The sequence below is a fragment of the Limulus polyphemus genome, unplaced genomic scaffold (assembly GCF_000517525.1).
Source record: "Limulus polyphemus unplaced genomic scaffold, Limulus_polyphemus-2.1.2 Scaffold577, whole genome shotgun sequence".
Taxonomy (NCBI): domain Eukaryota; kingdom Metazoa; phylum Arthropoda; class Merostomata; order Xiphosura; family Limulidae; genus Limulus; species Limulus polyphemus.
Window position 1 is genome coordinate 487,231 of NW_013666187.1, and position 19,297 is coordinate 506,527.

The 19,297-nt window shown below is 34.9% G+C and overlaps 1 long non-coding RNA gene across 1 annotated transcript; it reads right to left on the reverse strand.

The window, feature by feature from the left end:
• Positions 1-8,053: 8,053 nt before the first annotated feature.
• LOC111085727 lies at positions 8,054-9,084 on the reverse strand. The gene is made up of 2 exons (XR_002610539.1): positions 8,760-9,084; positions 8,054-8,425 (listed from the first exon to the last, which is right to left on the reverse strand). It is a non-coding gene; the product is annotated as an uncharacterized LOC111085727 (long non-coding RNA).
• Between the last annotated feature and the right edge of the window lie 10,213 nt (positions 9,085-19,297).

Consider the following 19,297-nt stretch of genomic DNA (forward strand, 5'->3'; position numbering starts at 1 on the left):
GTGTTTTCGTTTGTTATAGTACGTTATACGATATATAAATAATTTACTTTAATTCAAACCATTTGTTGTCATAAAAATAGAAAAGTCAGGGTTGAAAAAATATTGAAAAAAATTAATTTAGTGAATTAGAGCTCCAGACAGACGGAGAATATTTATAAAACTGCAGGTGTTTTGGAAATTTAAAGAGTACTGAGGCGAGCATGTTTGGTGAGACAGGGATTCGAACCCATAGATTGCAAGTCAAGCGCTCTAGCCACCTATAAAAATCTCTTTGTCCAATCCTAATGAATTTTCAACAAGATATTTAAATCACTGTAAGGGCTATAAAGTTCGAGACACAGTTTATGAGACATTAATTTTTGAGGGGATAAGTCTTCTGACTACATTTAATATTTTGGAGGAAATCCAGGACTGAAGGATATCAATGTGGTTGATAGAAGACAAGGTGGTTAGTGGATCATGTTAGTCATATAGCTGGTCGAATTCAAGCTATACAGAAAAAGATCTGTTTCGTATTTTAACCTAACAGTTGCTAAAATTGATGCCAAAGACACAGAACTGGAGGCTGCGGGGAAAGTGTGAGGTACTCAGTATTTGTAAAATAATTGAATAGGGATTCTCAATTGGTGATGTGCACGGGGAGGGGGTGGACTGAAGCCCCTGCCTTCTTGTTCTTATGCCCTGTAAGTACCCTTTTTCTCTATCATAAAAAATTGTCAGCAACTTCTAAAATATGCACATGATTCTACACATTGCTGCGAGTTAATAGGAAAATAATATTTCATCTTTAAAATGAATGGAACAGGGGGATTAGTTGGATTTTACAGTAAAAAATAATAATGATTGTGATATGCTGTTAAGTGTTAATACATAAGGATTCTCTGTTCAGTTATGTATTATAAAAGTGGTTATAAGATAAATTGAATAGTAATAAAAGGAGATCATTTCCTTTTTTACTCTATGTATACTAAAAACAACTCACAGTTACCATAATCTCATCTAACACCATTTGTGCACGTGAGCTAAACGACCAGGTCAAAGATCTCTAGGATTCAGGGAAATCACCTCTAATTTTGAACTACTGATGAGATGGAAGGCAGCCAACCAACAGCATTCATCGCCATTGTTATTAATATAACGCGCTTATACCTGAAAAACGGAACCGGCACTGTGACAATCACATATCGGACTTTGAAATCCTCAGTCTGACACACTAGGTTCAGCACAGTTCGAAAATCAAAAGGGATATTAAATATATATGAAAATGTATGATTTTGAATTGGATGCTCAGAAACAAAGGGAAAATGTGCAATAGGCGCAATGCAAAAATGAAGATAAGATAGGATGATATTCAAGTAGAATACATTGAGATATATTGCTATGCTTGGATCTCGATATCGGATTTTCCTATGCTTCGGAAGGCCCGGCATAGCCAGGTGGTTAGGGCGCTCGACTCGCAATCTGCGGGTCGCGGGTTCGAATCCCCGTCCCACCAAACATGCTCGCCCTTTCAGCCGTGGGGGGTGTTATAATGTGACGGTCAATCCCACTATTCGTTGGTAAAAGAGCAGCTCAAGAGTTGGCGGTGGGTGGTGATGACTAGCTGCCTTCCATCTAGTCTTACACTGCTAAATTAGGGACGGCTAGCGCAGGTAGCCCTCGTGTAGCTTTGCACGAAATTCAAGAACAAACAAACAAACCTATGCTTCGGATGCTGGTTAGGCTTATGATAGAGCTCGGAATTTCGGAGCTGGCAAAGTTGATTGATTCGAATCTGTGCGATACCACAAGTATTCCCCGAACTTTAAGCTGTAAGTACGTTATAAGCGTAGCAGTCAATCTCTTAGTGTAGATTGTGGGTTGTTGGGTGCTACTGACTTATTGACTTCCCTCCGTTCAGGAACGATGTCAGATAGCTTTAGTATCTTTGCCATGGATAAAAATTTCTGCGTTTCAAAATTTCGAAATAGTGTTTAGTCTTTACACCCTTTACTCTTAAGTTGTTAACGTTAGCAATAATTACCTTATCGATATTTATATATTTTTCGAATAGATAAAATAGAAAAAGCTATCATTAATGACGCAGTATGTTGTGGCGAATTCACTGTTTTTATAATTATGTGATTGGTTTATCTTAAAAAGCAATTAAAATACGCGAATCACATTTGTCACAATAATAAAGTATTACGTTGAATTGAAATAATTCTTATTATCCTTTTCTGAACAAAAAACACATATAAAGGAATCCAAAAGATCGGTAATAGTTAATTGGTATATTATAATTTTCAGTCGTTACTGAATAGAAGCTTCTTACATACTCAGACACGTAAAAATATACTGGAAATATGTTAATACTTAATAAACATTCCATTACATTGTAATAAATAGCTTAGCTGTCTGATTGTCGTACGAGTTTCCAATCTACCGCCATCTCTAGAAGCTATCTACAACTTTCCGAGAACTACTTCTTGCTAACGACAATGATTAAGTTACTAGATGTTTTTGTTTGAAAATCATTGTTTAACGAAATAAACCCGCTAGTTAAGTTGTAATAGAGCGAAAATACACAGTACGAATAGCTCTCTTGTCAGCTGCCACAAAAAAGTTTTGAAGTTTCCTGTTTCGTGGATATCAACGAGGAAGTTCTTGGAAAGACGGTTTCAAGGCCTAACAGTTTATTTCCATATTATAAGTAGAAGCATATATCAAACTATATAGAGTTATAATTCAAAGCTTTAAAACGCTAAATGAAGAGTCGTAAAAACAAAATTAGGATAAAAAAAAACGTGTCGTGTGTACATTATAATCAATAAAGACAAAAGTAGTACATTCATTGCATTTTGAAGAAACTATATCATTTGCACCAACATAAATCTAATTTCAAGAATGTGATGGTTCTCATCATAGAAATGGGTACATTAATTAAAACATAGTGTTGCCTTTAGAAGATCTTTCTGTTTGTTTGTAATTAAGCACAAAGCTACACAATGGGCTCTCTGTGTTCTGCCCACCACGGGTATCGAAACCCGGTTGTTGATACGGTACATTAATTAAACCATAGAGTTACCTTTAGAAGATCTTTCTGTTTGTTTGTAATTATGCACAGAGCTACACAATGGGTTCTCTCTGTTCTGTCCACCACGGGTATCGAAACCCGGTTTCTAGCGTTGCTAAATCTACAAACTGCTGTACCACTGGAAGATCTTATCGGAATTGTATTATTTTTTTTATTACTCCTGGCAACGGTCTCCTTTTACCTCATACCATTAGTACAAAATGAAATCCCGTTAAGTCTTAACAATATAAATTTTGAATCATTTCGTTCTAGGATGCTGATCTGTCTTTTCAAATTATTATTTTTTATTCTCATTAAATACCAGTTTATTTTTATACTGCATGAGATAATTTTGAATCGTTTTAATAAATTATTTAAGTAGGATATAAAATATTCAGTTGCCGAAGAAAACTGAACACTTATTTTGCCGAGATAGGTGGTTCTGAGAACAATCTGTTATTGAAAATAGTCATTTTTTTGTCTGTCCTGAAAATGCGCGCGCACCTTAATATTAAGTGCGCATGCGCGCGCACTTGATTTTAACGGATGTAAACAATAGGCGGTTGTAGATATACTTTAGTGTAATTTACCTTAATATTAAGTGCGCATGCGCGCGCACTTGATTTTAACGGATGTAAACAATAGGCGGTTGTAGATATACTTTAGTGTAATTTACAGTAATTCTTTCAACCATGCTATTTGGGTTATTTTATCTTTTCAAAATGACAACCTCCAATAGCAGCTTTCTTATCCACTGTCATAGTTGCCAGAGAGGGAGGGGACAACGGGCCGTTTCCTTCCCACGTTTTAAAAAGGAGTCCCTGTCCCACTTCTAACATCAAAGGGGAAATTTTTAACAATATTGCTTTGAAATTCTTGTACCTATATGCATTTCCGTCTTCGTATCGTCTACAGACAAGATGTCTCTGCGCAGGCGGGAAATGTATTTATTTTCACAATCTACATTCAATAAAATTTCCAATAGAATGCTAAAAATTGACAATTACGTCTAAAGTTTAGATTTTGTTTTTATTCTTTCATCCAAAACAAATTTAATAAATCTTACATCAAAAGAAATCTTAAAATCTCAACATTTTACTTCTTATTTTATTTCGGAACAAAAATTCAGGGATACATCACATAATACTTCAAAACTTGATGACGGAATGTCGCACATTTGTGTGTGTGTGTGTGTGTGTTTCCAGACAGTATGCGATCATACAATGGAAATCTCAAAATTCGTTCAGATGTTTACTGAGATAACATTTACTGTAACTGACTCGGTCAGAAAGTTTTCACAATTTCTCATGTCTGTCCTTTCCTGCCCCAATTTGTGTAGTCTTTCCGACGCCGCTCTCTTCTCTGTGAGCAGTTCTATAAGTTTGAAGATAGTTGTCTGAACATATTGTTAATGAGCTTCTTTCCCGATACTGGAGAATCTCTTTGCTATTTAATTTGCTCGGGTAAATTGCGCCCAGGGACATCTAATTAATCCTTTTAAATTACAGACTTCTTTTTTTACTGTTTACTACCTGTGAGGTCCACGTTTTACATCATATTGAGCAACTTTGTGTGTTTGCTTGTACAACACTTTATGTAAAATCTGACAAAAAAAGTTGGATGAAATCGCGCATTTTCTAAGTAAAATACATAATGGACCCCATAGATAATTAGTTAAATTAATTGTAATACTGATGGTATTTTTATGTGACTCATAAGTTATTAGGGAGGGACTTGTAGTTAATAAATTATTTAACCCCCAAGCAGTTTGGTACAGAAATAGTTTAGAAAAATGCGTTTGAAAAGCTATATCAGCCTTATTGGTTAAAGTTTGTTTTTGTACGAAATTTTCAGGTGTCATTACATTTTAAAAAACACCTAATAATATTGACGCATTTCTTGACTATAAGGCGTTCTTAAGATAATACTGTTACGTAGTGCTTGTTTGATAATTTCTTTCCGATGAAACTTCAGCGATACAAGCCCTTTCTTAATTAAAACTAGTTTATTCTTTCTCAATACAACTTTGCGATACACTTAATTTCCACAGTCACTTTAACTTAGCTATAATTCACAGCGATTTACACACTTTACTTACGGCTTGACTCGATTATTTGCCTCTATATCTGTCTATCTGCAATTAATCACTCCGCTTTATTTGGCGGTCTTATATACTAACATAGAGGGCGCCTAGAAAACACTCGGGCCTTCATGATCCTTCTAGAAACTTATCTCGTGTTACTAGCGTCACCTGACTTCCGCTGTCGTAACAATACTATTGATGATTTAATGCAGATCGATAACTTATACTTTGATTCTCAGAGTAACTTTTTATTTATGCAGATAACGCAAGTTTCAAATTTAGATACAATTTACCTTACCTCTCACCTAGAAATTTTGTTCATTGATTGGGAAGTTATTACAGCATATTCCATATACTGTTTTGTTCACTGATGGGAAAGTTGTTATAGCATTTTTATGTATTGTTTCACTTCGAGGTAACTTTGCATGTAATATATCTAGTAAATTTCAGCATAATTTTTATAGATTATAAGTTAAGAGTTGCAAAACAGTCTCGAATTTTCAATACTTTTTGTATGTTATTTTCTTCGTATAGCAGGTACAATACTATAAATAAATTGTTGAAACTATAGAAAGAGTGTGCACGTGAAACCCTTTAACCTGAAGTTAAAATTATATTCGTTTTTTTTTATTCTTCCTTATGCCACATTTTCGGCAACAAAGATACTTTAGCAAGGCCAGACGTGGTCGTTGTACAGGTTAACTACCTTCGAATGAAGTGTATTTGGAGAAAAAGAGACGTACATATAGGTGTAGCAAACTTTAGGACTTATGACGCTACAAGTTGAGGTTCGAATCCTGTAGATGACACAAACAACGTGAATAGGTCTTTGTGATGATACACGCTACAATAAGCACGAAACAATTAGTGTAACAAACAACAGTTTGCTGGTAAATGACCTTAACAAAACAATACGGTATGCAATGTCTGTTCCTCTTCTGATCCAATGTTTTTGCCTAACAGAATACAAAAGTAATAGTATTAGTACAGAAGAAGACATGAACGAAAACGTATCCTGGCAGTAACCAGTAACTCCCGGCTACCTAAATATACGAAGTTAGCTTAAATTCGATTCAAATATTTGGTTGCATTTATAATCTTAGATTACACTACGTACTGTGTGTGTGTGTGTGTGGGTGCACTGGATACCAGTAAGAAAAAAAGATGATGTATAACTACATAGCTGCAATACATGCTTGAAGCTAAAAGAAGTACCACCAAAAACAATAAGAACACAACATTTGGTTCTTATGTTTTAATAAATAATATTAAAGTCAATGACTACTAAATTAAGTCACATACACACACACACAAATGTAGAAACACACCAGTAATTCACGCACGTAAGCAGGGGGGTTTGAGGGGGTTCAGCTGAACCCATTATTTTTGTGATGTAAAAAAAATATGCTTATATTGTTGTATCGCGGCTGTTTATGGTATTTAATATTTTCTACATAGTCTACATTCTTCTGATGAAGTATTAGCATTTTTGGGCTTGAAATAGTCGCATGCAATGGCTTCTGTTTACATTTTGTAATTGTCAGGTTTTGCAAACCGGGTTATTTACAGTAGGTGTCTGTGACTTGTTGGCGATAAATTTCAACAATAAACAATCAGCAACACAGTCCATTTGTTATAAAATACTTTATATCAAAGCAAGCCAAATGTATGTACAAATGTTTGTTGACTTTTCTTTGGATGTTTGTGGATTTTATGTGAACTGCATAAAATGCACTTGTTTAAGCTATAATTCATTCAAAATTGCTTCCTGATTTAATCTCATAGCACCTATTTTATACAATTTTTCTGGGGAGGAGGCATGCTCCCAGACCCCCGAAGCATTACCATGCTTTGCATGCAGATTGTGCTTCGCCCAATATGTGTTAGCGTTTGATCTCACAAATTAGAAACCCCATTTCAAACATTATGCGTACGGGCCTGTAACTGGCATAAGAATTCGAGGCTATCTGCAGAGTTAATCAAAAGGGAAAAAAAGTTTTCATTAGAAAAAATATGGCCACTGGAAGTCAAGACCTAATTCCTATTTGGGCCAGTGTCTAGAAATGAAGTAAGAATAATAAAAAGTGGAGATGAGCGAGGGAGGGAGGTGAGTTCTGTGGGATCTAACAGACCAAGAAGTAAAATGACCTTGTACGGTGTAAAGATATTAGACTGTGTCACAATTGGCCAATTCCTTCAACAATGGCCAGGAATCTACTATCTCCTCTCGTAGCATTGAACAAATCATAAGTGAGCCTTAGAGTAGGTGAAAAATATTTCTCTCTCTCTCTGGACAGACCTATAACGTATTTACTATATGTAATATAACAATTTGGTTTATAAAAATATTAAAAAAAACAAACCTTTATTTTATTTCATCTTATTAGACTTCCCTGATCAAAATAAATTTGGTTGGTGTATATATATATATTGTTAGTGTGGTTGTTGTCAAGCTCAAAGCTATACAATGCCTATTTGTGCTCTTCTCACCACGGGTATCGAAACTCGATTCTTACCGTCGTAGGTCTGCAGACTTACCGCTGAGCAGTACTGGGTTGGTTTATATATACGGTATACATATCAGGGAGCGCGGTTGAAAATGATGGCCTCTACATTTTGAACACTGTAGCGCGCACGCTAGGACATTGACAAAACTTACCTAAAGGGACAGCAGAAAGCCCTTCACCAATTAAGTATAAAACTGCCTCTTAAGTTCCGCTGATCTTCCTTGACATCTAGCAAACAGGCTTTTCTTCATCTTCTTTCATCCTTTCCGTCAGCTGTATCTCATAAACCACTTCAAGCCTGCACATCAAAACACTTCAATATTTCCCTAGGATGTGAATTCCAAACCTAGAGCCCCCAGTGATCCACGATAGGTTAGTTACAGCCCAAAATATATGCTATGATACAGATTGTTTATTATTTTTCAATATGCATATCAATCAATAGATGGCAAGACCTGCGACATATGATGCTAATCTTATCAGATTCCACGTGTTTTGATTTATGTAAGTTGTATATATTATATTAAGCATTTACCGTTAAGAAATTTCTGCTCATGTAGAAAGTTTTATTTTATCGACGTCTTGATAGTTCAACTTAAGAAAATACGAATACCAAGCACATGAAGGTCGTTTTGTTGAATCTGTCAGCACACACACACTTCTGTTTGTGTATGAATAAAAATGGCATTATACATTTTACTTTATTGTCCGCGTTTTTACAAATACCCGTCACTCAGAAGAACAAAAGACAGTCACTCGAGATGTGATGTAGACCTCAACCTGTTAGAAAAACAAAAGATAGTTACTTAAGATGTGATGTTGACCTCCGCTTGTTAGAAAAATAAAATACGATATGAAAACAAAGATCTAACTTAGAATGAATTAATAAAATGCAGAAAACTTTTAATTTGATAAAAAACTTTTATGCTCTTGCAATATTAAACCATAGTGTCGTTGCTAATAAGACAGACTGTATGAACTGTATAATATTTCATGTAATTAAACACTAATCAGGGATGGGTTAGTTACAACCCAAAGTACTAATCACGGTCTCTGATCTGTAAACCATTATGCGCGTTATATGGAACTAGATAATCTACCGTATACTCCTTACCGCGCCGCACAGTATCCTGGTTATGACTTAATTTGCTTCAAGAAGTTTCTTCTATACATTATATCATGGCTCCTTATAGAACAGAACTGAATAAGTTGGTAAAATGGTGCCTTTCATCTAGAAGTTATAGCCCCATTGGAAGCCAAGACTTCGACTCGTAAAAAGTGCAGAAACTAGTAACAAATATATTTATTTTAAAATTGATGGAAAAAGATCAGAAACTAGAGAGCATCTGGGATGGAAAGAAAATCTGCGTTACTCATTCCTGTATTCCACCACTTCACGTATATATGCATCCACTCTGTATGAGTAGTGGAATGCAGGAATTTTCCCTACATCTCAGCGATTTTAGAATAAACTGTTTTGTTACTAGTATACATATATATATATATACACCCACACACATTAGTTGTCATTAATATTAAAATATTACTAATAACATAAGGATAGCGAAACAGACAGCTTACATCTGGTTAGAGTAAAATGCTAAGTCTCTATTTTCACAATTTATTTTCATTGGCATGACGTTTCTCGGGATTGCATGTAGGAGGTTTTACACGTGTTTTTATTCAAGTCAATAATGTGGGTTTCGAGGCTATGCCTAGAGTGCGCTTGTTGGAAAGATAAATGGTTGGATTTAATGCTGAAAATAAGGCAACTGATATCTGACATCATTTTCGCTGTCACTCACTAATTATTTGAAATATTCGAGGCTGTTTATACTTAAACACACATAAAGTGATTTAACCTCGAATGCAATCAGGCAGTTTTTGGTACACTGAGTTGTACAAGTCACATGTTGTTTGTTGTAAACCATTATCAACAAGTGTAACAAGATTGTTTTTTGTTGGGTTTTTTTTGCATTAGATTCAGTGAATCACAGATCGAGAAAGTTTTCATAAATTTCGCTTCTAATTCCACGTAACGTTTAAAAAATTAAAAATGACCGCAATACACTTTTGAGAACACAAATATATATCTATTCAATATTTTCAAACGGTAACGAATTGTAAAATTGTGAGAATAACCGAAAGTAAATTATTCTAGTATATTACTTATGAAATTCACGGGAAACAACAACTCCACAATATGTTCTTCTTAAATTAACAAATAAATCCAGGCAGACATTAATGATAACTCACCCCCCTCCCCAGGAAAAAGGAAGGGCTTTTGATATCCCACTAGAAGGTCCCACTATAAAAATTTCCAAAATTCTGAACAATCCATTACATAATGATGCCAGTTTTCAATCCGTACATTTATATTATCTCCTTATGAGAACTCCAATTGATCTACTCCAAAATTCGAATTTATATTATTTTGAGCGACTCCTTACATATTACTATCTGTTTTAATGTTTTAATCAATTCGCTTAAACCTGAAAGCACCCCTTCACCATCACTCCCCCCCCCCAAAAAAAAAATATGGACTCCTATTTTTTGAGATCTCTTTTTCAACTCTTTCGAAATTTTTATTTTATTTTATATCATTGTTTGTTTGTTTTTTTCTAATTTCGCGCAAAGCTACACGAGGGCTATCTGCGCTAGCCGTCCCTAATTTAGCAGTGTAAGACTAGAGGGAAGGCAGCTAGTTATCACTACCCACTGCCAACTCTTGGGCTACTCTTTGACCAACGAATAGTGGGATTGACCATCACATTATAACGCCCCCACGGCTGAAAGGGCGAGCATGTTTGGTGTGACGGGGATTCGAACCCGCGACCCGCAGATTGCGAGTCGAGTGCCCTCACCACCTGGCCATGCCGGGCCTATTTTATATCAAGAGTCAAAATTCTAGGTCTCTCTATCAAAAATTGTGAAAGAAGCTCAAACATCAAATAAATGTAGATACAGAATTACAATTAAAAATTACTATATAACATTTGAAACGGTGACATATTATCTGAGGTTATAATATGTCATACATCTAAATTAGAATCAAAAAATGTATAATCTTTTAAGAAAAAACACACAAATAATTATCATTTTAAATCATTCAATGTTTGATCTTTTTTATGTAAATACCTAAAATAGTTAAAGTTCATTGTTCACTATCAAAAATTCACTAAACTTATTATCATCGAATAACTATGAATAAATTACAATAACAGTTATTTACGTAATAAAATTCAATGATAATTATTGAACTTATCTGGAAAACAACCTTAGTAGTTTGATTGGCTATCAGTTAATAAATACCACAAGTGAACTGTGTATTTTCAATCTTTTCCTACTACTGTTACTATTTTATATGCAAGTAATGTGTATGGAATTTAAGGACGATTATGACAGATTAGTATTTATAAAATACTGTATGTTACAAACAAGAAACAAAAAAATTAGTCATATTTTACTTATTTGAAGCTAAGTAATCTTTGTATTATACACTGACAAGCTACTTCATATCATGGTTGAAATACTATTATTAACCACTCTTTAAATTCTTGAAAATCTCTAACTGACTAACTAGATAAGGAATGTAGTGTTAAAACGTGTTATAGGCCTAACGCTACTATCTCGTGGCAAGTAAAATTTATTATATTCGTGTTTCGCCAGCTTATAAAAGGCGTTCAACTGTAACAATTGTTGTAATAACAAATGACCTATATAAACAGTATCCCGACTACTACTGTGTTTGTTGTATCCCAGCCGGTCTGAAGATCTATAGATTAATTAAGCGAAACACGTCGTCGGCAATGAATATGACGAATATAGTGTTGTTAAAATACTGTTATTTTTCACTCTTCTAATTTTTGAAACTCCCTAAAAGACTAGATGAAGAAAGGAGCGTTAACGAATATACTAAGCCTAACATTACTCTATTATGACAAGTATAATTAATGATTGAAAAAAGGTTTTATTATACTCTTAAAAGAACACACGTGTGTTTATATGTATAGAGTTGTACCACAATGGCTCCTGACGTACCACACTTCCTATATAGTTTCGGAATGGCTTTAGAAACATTCTATAATATCACTAATTAAAAAGTTTCAAAATGTTTGTGTCTATTGTACGCTCACGTCGTGTGGCTAACACGTCTCTACAATGTTGCCCTATATCCATTATCCTGATCGAGTTCTGAAGATTGTTTTCCCGTTTCGTGACCAAGACATATCCCAACTGATTCAATGCAATTTGTGGGGAGTGGGGGAGGGGAGTAAATCCGTCCTAGAATCTGTTTCCGGAGCTAGAATTATTTAATTCAATAGACTTTTCTCAAATAGATACCCAGTATTGTTAAATTACTTGCACCTGCGTTATATCGATCCTGCTTATTCCTCAGTCAGTGCAAAATCAAATATTTCTAATATCACGTGATGGTTAACATAAACAGGGTTCTAAGCGGACGTAGCGGTGTTTTATGGCAGTTGGATTAGGAGTCCTTGCTGGCCAAACCATGGCACCTATGGTTTCTTGCTCAAACTAGTCCATCATAATCCTGACAGTATGACACTGGGTATAACCCTGCATCAGGACAAAACTTGAACTGATTGTACCTACAAAAGGTCGTCCAGCTTAGTCCAATACCACGCCAACATTTCGTCAAGTATTAAACCCTAAATAAATGCTAAGGTCTGTGAGTCCATTCATAATAATTCCTTCTCATTCCCTTACTGAACCCCTACTGAAATGGTTGTATTAAGTTATATTGAGAAGCAAATATCATTTACCCCTGATTATCCTGACACAAACAAGTAGCTCGTTGTAAAAAACATAGAACATTTTCTCATCTTTGAAGAGTACAAGAGGTCAATGGCGTTACTATTGATCGCTACCGAAGTCTAGACAGACTTTGCAGACATGTCTTTAAGAACTTAAACTGAACTCCTCAAGTCTATTCCTTACCATTTGTTTGCTGACAATCGCTCCAGTTGCTGGTGATACCCTATGAGCATTTTGTGCTGATAGTGATTCTTACTTGGCGTATTTCACCTTTCATGACCTTGTCCACGTTGTCTCTGTTGTCTGATAATGTATTTACAACCACATCATTACGAGAGAAATGCAACCCTTGTTCATAAAAAAAACTCGAATTATTAAATTGTATAAAGAGCTGCTTCAAAATGCTTGACGTAGAGAAGATCAGTTACATCAAGGCCTATAGTTGCAGCTTTAATAATGCAGCATTTCTCTCAAAAGTTAAGAACAAAATAATTATTATATTATATTTCTAGACAATATTTCCGGCATTTATTTGTATGTTTTTTTTAAATAGTTCCTTTGATTTGTTCTGCTACGACTTATTTACTCTTGGATTTTTTTAACATCCACGACTTGAGCATCACATTGCAGTATTTTCAGGATTAGTAGTGTAATATTCTTTGCTGGCCGAGTTGACATTGTCTAAATGAAACAGCCAACAAATGCTATGAGAGAAGGAAGCTTACAAGGGGATTTTGTCAACTGGACAAAGAAACTGAGCTTATCTGTTGAATTCATGCGCGTTTTCTTGGTCCAGTTATATAAGGAAATGGTTTATTAAGGACTTACATCAAGGTCATCGTGTTTAGTTGTATACAGATCAATCCTGAAGAAAGGATTTATGTTACATTTGTTTGCTTAATAATAAAGATTGGATGCATTTTTACCAAACGTTATCAGTCTCGTTATTTCACACACACACACAATAGGAAAATTCAGAATTACTAACCTTATTTCCTGAGAGAATTTGCCGTTATTAATAGGCTTTAACAATTTCAACCTCAATTCATTATGTTACTGCAATATCCTCTCAGGTGGAACAGACATTACCTATTATAAAGAACAAAGAAACAAAGCAAGTACAACAAAACAATTCAACGACTTTCCAGATCATGTGTTTATGTTTCATTATACTTGAAAGGGATATTACTTTCTTGGACAAAAAGTAAAAGAAAAATAACTTTTTGAGCAATTAGTCATATGAGAAAATAGGTTGTTTGATTGTTTTAGAGCAAGCACCCAAATTGGTCTATCCATCCCCAGGTTTTAGCGTTGTAAGTCCGTAAAGTTACCGCTGTCCTATCGGGGACCATATGAGAAAAACAAACAATTGACGTTCTGAGGTAAAGGAATTTCTGACTAAAAAGAATAACTCTGTTCAGAGAAATGTAATTGAAGCTGGTCAATGAGTTCTCCAGTTATATAAGAACAAAGAAAAAGTTCCTGGTTGGTAGGCAGTAATGTTATGAATTTACAACGCTAAAATCCAGAGTTCTTATTCTTCGGTGGACAGATTACTAATAGCCCATTGTGCAGCTTTGCACTAAGACAACAACAACAAAGAAAGAGTGATCTAAGTCTCATGATACCAAGTGTTTTTGGGCTTCACGCATTTGTAACGAAGGTGTAGACAATTGATTTTTTTTTGTTGTTCGTCATTTTCCAAATACATGCAATATTACAAGTTCAAACGAAAGAGTTAAAATTCAAAGATGTGGGTTAAAACAATCTTTCAAGTGATAATTGGTTGTTTTTATCTGATTTCCATGATATGGTAAAAGTTAACATCATGAAGCCTGATTCTGGACAAAAACAGTTTTATTAGTAGTAAAACTAACTTTTCGTATGATATATGACATACTTATTTTACATTACTTTTTAATGTAAATACATACGTATACTTCTCTATCATCGATACTTATTATAGTCAGCTATTCTGATTACTTCATTTTTAGCAAAGATTTACAATTAATTGCAAATAATCAGTTGCAAAACCTTCACGTGTAAGAAGAAAACTGAACAGTCCCGGGTTGGCTTGTTATTGGCTAAGAGCTGAGTATCCCAGGCACGTTCCTTCGTCTCTCATTTTGTTTGTGATTTGAACTTAAAACGTGAAACTGTTGCTTTTTTAGAACCTCGAAGCATCGGAGGTTAATCACGTAAACCAGTTACCGTTTAATTTAGGTTATAAGGTTAAGAATACTGAGCACGCAAAGTAGTAACTTTTAAAAAGGTGCGTACGGAAAGAACGCGCATCGGTTGGCTATTTATTTGTAGCGTCGCATCTGAAGCTCAACGAGCTTACGAGCATGAGAATTGTATATACACATTGAGTAGGCGAAATCATAGACGTGGAGAACTGAGCTTTCTTTACCCAATAACCATTCCAGCTCAGAGATCTAAGTTTCAATGTGTTATACGACACTGTATCATGCTAAACTGTGAAGCTTTGGTTTTGCACGACATTTCACTAAGAGATAAAGCTAAAAATTACGATTTAAAATGTATGAGGTGAGTTTGTCTCTTTTGAAGATTTTGTAAAAGTTAAAGATAAAAAAATCAAAGAGCTTTACTTTCTAAAAGTCTTTTGTATCGTTTTATCGAACACCAATTAAGTTAAAGAGAAATTTTAATATTTGTATGATAAGTTGGTCTCTCCTAAAGATTTGTCCCCCAGTAGCTCAGTGGTAAGTCTGTACACTTACAACGCTAAAATCCAGGTTTCGATACTCGTAGTGAGCACAGCACAAATTGCCCATTGTGTAGCTTTGTGCTCAACTACAAATGAACAAACATATTTTAAAGATTTTAAAAGTTAGAACTATAAACAACAGCCTTAATCATTTGAAATTTTTTCTTATATTCTTTTAACTTACTAAATAAGAATATTAATGACAACGTTTACCGTGTGTGAAGTAATATTATATCTTATAAACAACAGGTTTGTTTGTAGTTAAGCACAAAGCTACACAATGGGCTATCTGTGATCTGCCCACCACGGGTATCGAAACCCGTATTCTAGCGTTGTAAGTCCGCAGACTTACCGCTGTGCAAATAAAAGAGAAGAAACACACTGAAATATTTTGTGAATGTGTTTTAATATCTTTTCTTACAACTATATACTTTGTCATATTACAGTTACTTATGGATCGTGTATACATTTTGCTCAAATTTAATCTCTCAACAATTGTTTGTTTGTTTAAGCGCAAAGTTTCACTGATCTGTCTGCACTGAGACCTCATGGATCGAACCTCAAAACATAGTGTTATAAACCCCCGAGTTTACTGCTGAGCCATCGTGAGACACTATCAGCAAAACACTGTCTATTACCTCTAACTCCCCCCCCCCCAGTGGCACAGCGGTATGTCCGCGGACTTACAACGCTAGAATCCGGGTTTCAATACCCGTGGTGGGTAGAGCACAGATAGTCAGTTGTGTAGCTTTGTGCTTAATTACAAACAAAAAATATAAATTACCTCTAAAATTTAGTGGAGGTGGGGGTGGAGGAGGTTTCGACAAATTCTGATTCGAAATAAAGTATTCATATCTTTCTTGTTTTTATCCGTACTCACGGCCCGCCATGGCCAGGTGGTTAAGGCACTCGACTCGTAATCTGAGGGTCGCGGGTTCGAATCCCCTTCACACCAAACATGCTCGCCCTTTCAGCCGTGGGGGCGTTATAATGTGACGGTCAATCGCACTATTCGTTGGTAAAAGAGTAGCCCTAAGAGTTGGCGGTGGGTGATGATGACTAGCTGCCTTCCCTCTAGTCTTACATTGCTAAATTAGGGACGGCAAGCGCAGATAGCCCTCGTGTAGCTTTGTGCAAAATTCAAAAACAAACAAACCGTACTCGCATAATTTACCCTAATTTTGTGAAATATAACACTCAGTATTGACCTCTGACTAGCCGTAAATAAATAATATTTTTTCAAGTCATAAATTCAGTTTTAATTTCTTGTTATCTCTGCTAAAATACCTGATGTGCGTTTAAGGGATTTAGTCGAAAGTTGCAGTTTAAATCTGGAAATTAGGATTTGTTAGTTTACTGTACATTGTCTCTTTTTTTTTTCTATCTTTTTGGTGGTAGGAACGTTCTCATTGATAATTCACAAGAAGTTTTACAGTTGTTCTTACCTTGTGACTGTGTATAGCTCTCAATATAATTGTTTTATATTTTCGCAATATGTAGTGGGGAACGAAATGGTTTATATATTCTGTAAATAAACGACCTTTAGGTCCAGATAACAAAAGAAAAATATATTTATCTATTGCTTTTCACCGAGGGTTACAATCGCATTTGACTTTCTACACTCTCAGCATATTGATTCTTTGAACCTTTCGTTTGTGAGGTGTTGTAAATTATCTGTTGGCTTTAGGTGCTCTTTAAAATACTACAGTTTATTAGGGGAGGGAAATATTCCTGCCGAAGTTTTAATCAAGTTTTCCCCTGTGTGTATTCAGTTTTTAAAGCTGATTTTTATAGTTTGCCATAAAAACAATATTTTTAAAGTATTCACATCAAAGTCAAAGTTTAAAAGAGTTAGAGTATATTATCATGCTAGTGTTTTCTAGCCGATTATGATGTCTAATGGATGGTTTTATTTGGTTAGCACTAGATGATTTTAAATGGTTAGCAATAGATGATTTTATTTGGTTAGCACTAGATGATTTTAAATGGTTAGCAATAGATGATTTTATTTGGTTAGCAATAGATTATTGTACTTGGTTAGCAATAGATGATTTTACTTGATTAGCAATAGACGATTTTAATTGATTAGCAATAGATGATTTTAATTGATTAGCAATAGATGATTTTACTTGATTAGCAATAAATATTTTACTTGGTTAGCAATAGATGATTTTACTTGATTATCAATAGATTGCTAACCAAGTAAAATTATCTAGTGCTAATCAAGTAAAATCATAACCAAGTAAAATTATCTAGTGATAATCAAGTAAAATCATCTATTGCTAACCAAGTAAAATCATCTATTGCTAACCAAGTACAATCATCTAACAATAGATTTTCCTTCTTTGGGGTCTGATAATTTCAGTTGGTTAACGCTGTATAATTTTATTTGGTTAGCGCCAGATAATTCTGCTTGACTACTGCTACATGGTTGTACTGGTCCAAAGAAGAATCCCTGATAAGAAGAAATAATTAAATTGAGTACAAGTTAAATTGCAATCGGTTTGTTACAACTGAAATGAGAAAAAATATGCATTAGACTGCATGAGGTCTAATAATTGGAAAGTGTGCTAACACTCTCTATGTAGGGATGGCACGGACGCCTCTATTAAAGCAATACAAAAGTCATGTAGATTTTTTTCTCTACAGGTCATCAGAACTTAAATATGAAGATCTAGCTACCTGGCACAGTCGCTCTATCTCCGGTGTATATGCCGCTTTTCAGCTATCCAGAGCATCCCAAAGTCGAAAACCGACGAATAACCAAAACTGAGATTTCGTATTTTCGTTCATCATCTTTCTTCAACAGGCCTAGCACCTATCTACTTCTAGCAGTATCTATAATTTTATCATCATTTGATAGAGCAAAACAGTCTTCACGATCTTTGACAGCTTATTTTACTATTATTCTATGCAAAATTTATAAAGCTTTAGAATACACTCTATAATATAGTAACCCAGGTACGCCATCTTATAAAAATAGAAGTAAACAAACAAGTATAAGGAAGAGTTTATTGCTAAATAGAAAAAAAAGCTATGTAGGTCTGGCTGCTGAACTTGAAAAAAGGAACCAAACAAGATATTTAGCAATATTTTTTCCCCTTATTCACTTAAATAGCTTTTGACATTATACATATATTTTTTTTGTCTACTTGACCTTTTACCGATACTTTGACACTTACATAGAAAGTTTCAGAATCGTTGTCAAGCCAAGGTAAGAGAATATGTATTTTTGTTAATAAAGATATGTCTTTTCTAATGTAAACTGTAATGGAACCATTTCATTCTAGGCAGTCCTTCTACTTAACGTGAATAGACAAGTTTAAATATTTACCAGCAGACGTCCTAAGAGACAATCCAACGTAATGACGCCATTAAGGAAGTTTTTGTGGTTCTCATCTATCACGATTGTGTTATTCGAGTTTTGTTTAGAGATTCAGGGATCTAATCGCGTCAAACATAAGGATGCTAAAAAGAATCCGTACCACCATCAGAAGACTTTCAGCCCAGTAAACGTCACAGGTCGTCCGAATCGTGTCGTAGGGTAAGTAGTGAGTGATTGAGGAATCTACCCTAGATGTCATGACATATGAGATGAAATTAGTATTAGAAGTGTTATAACCTTACTTTTTTAGCTGAAAAGATACGTCAGTTTTACTATAAGAAGCTTTAACTGTAACGAGGAATTAAAAATATTAGTATTGGTGAGGTTCCAATTACACGTTACTTACACGTTGTTTTGCCAGTTAAGTAATGTTAAGAAAGATTTAGCTTTATAATACTCATAGTAAAAAAAAGCTAATCTGTTAGGATTATTATAAACGTGTTTCTTACTTAGACTTTGGAAGGCCTCGCATTGCCTGGTGAGTAGGATACTCGACTCACATTCTGAGAGTTGCAGATTTGAATCCTGTCCCCAAACATGCTCGCCCTTTCAGCCGTGGGAGCATTATAATGTAATGATCAATCCAATTATTCGTTGGCAAAGAGTTTAGTTTGTTTGTTTGTAGTTAAGCACAAAGCTACACAAAGGACTATCTATGCTCTGCCCACCACGGGTATCGAAACCCGGTTTCTAGCGTTGTAATTCCGCAGACATACCGCTGTGATACTGGGGGAGGGGGGTTGGCAAACAGTAGACC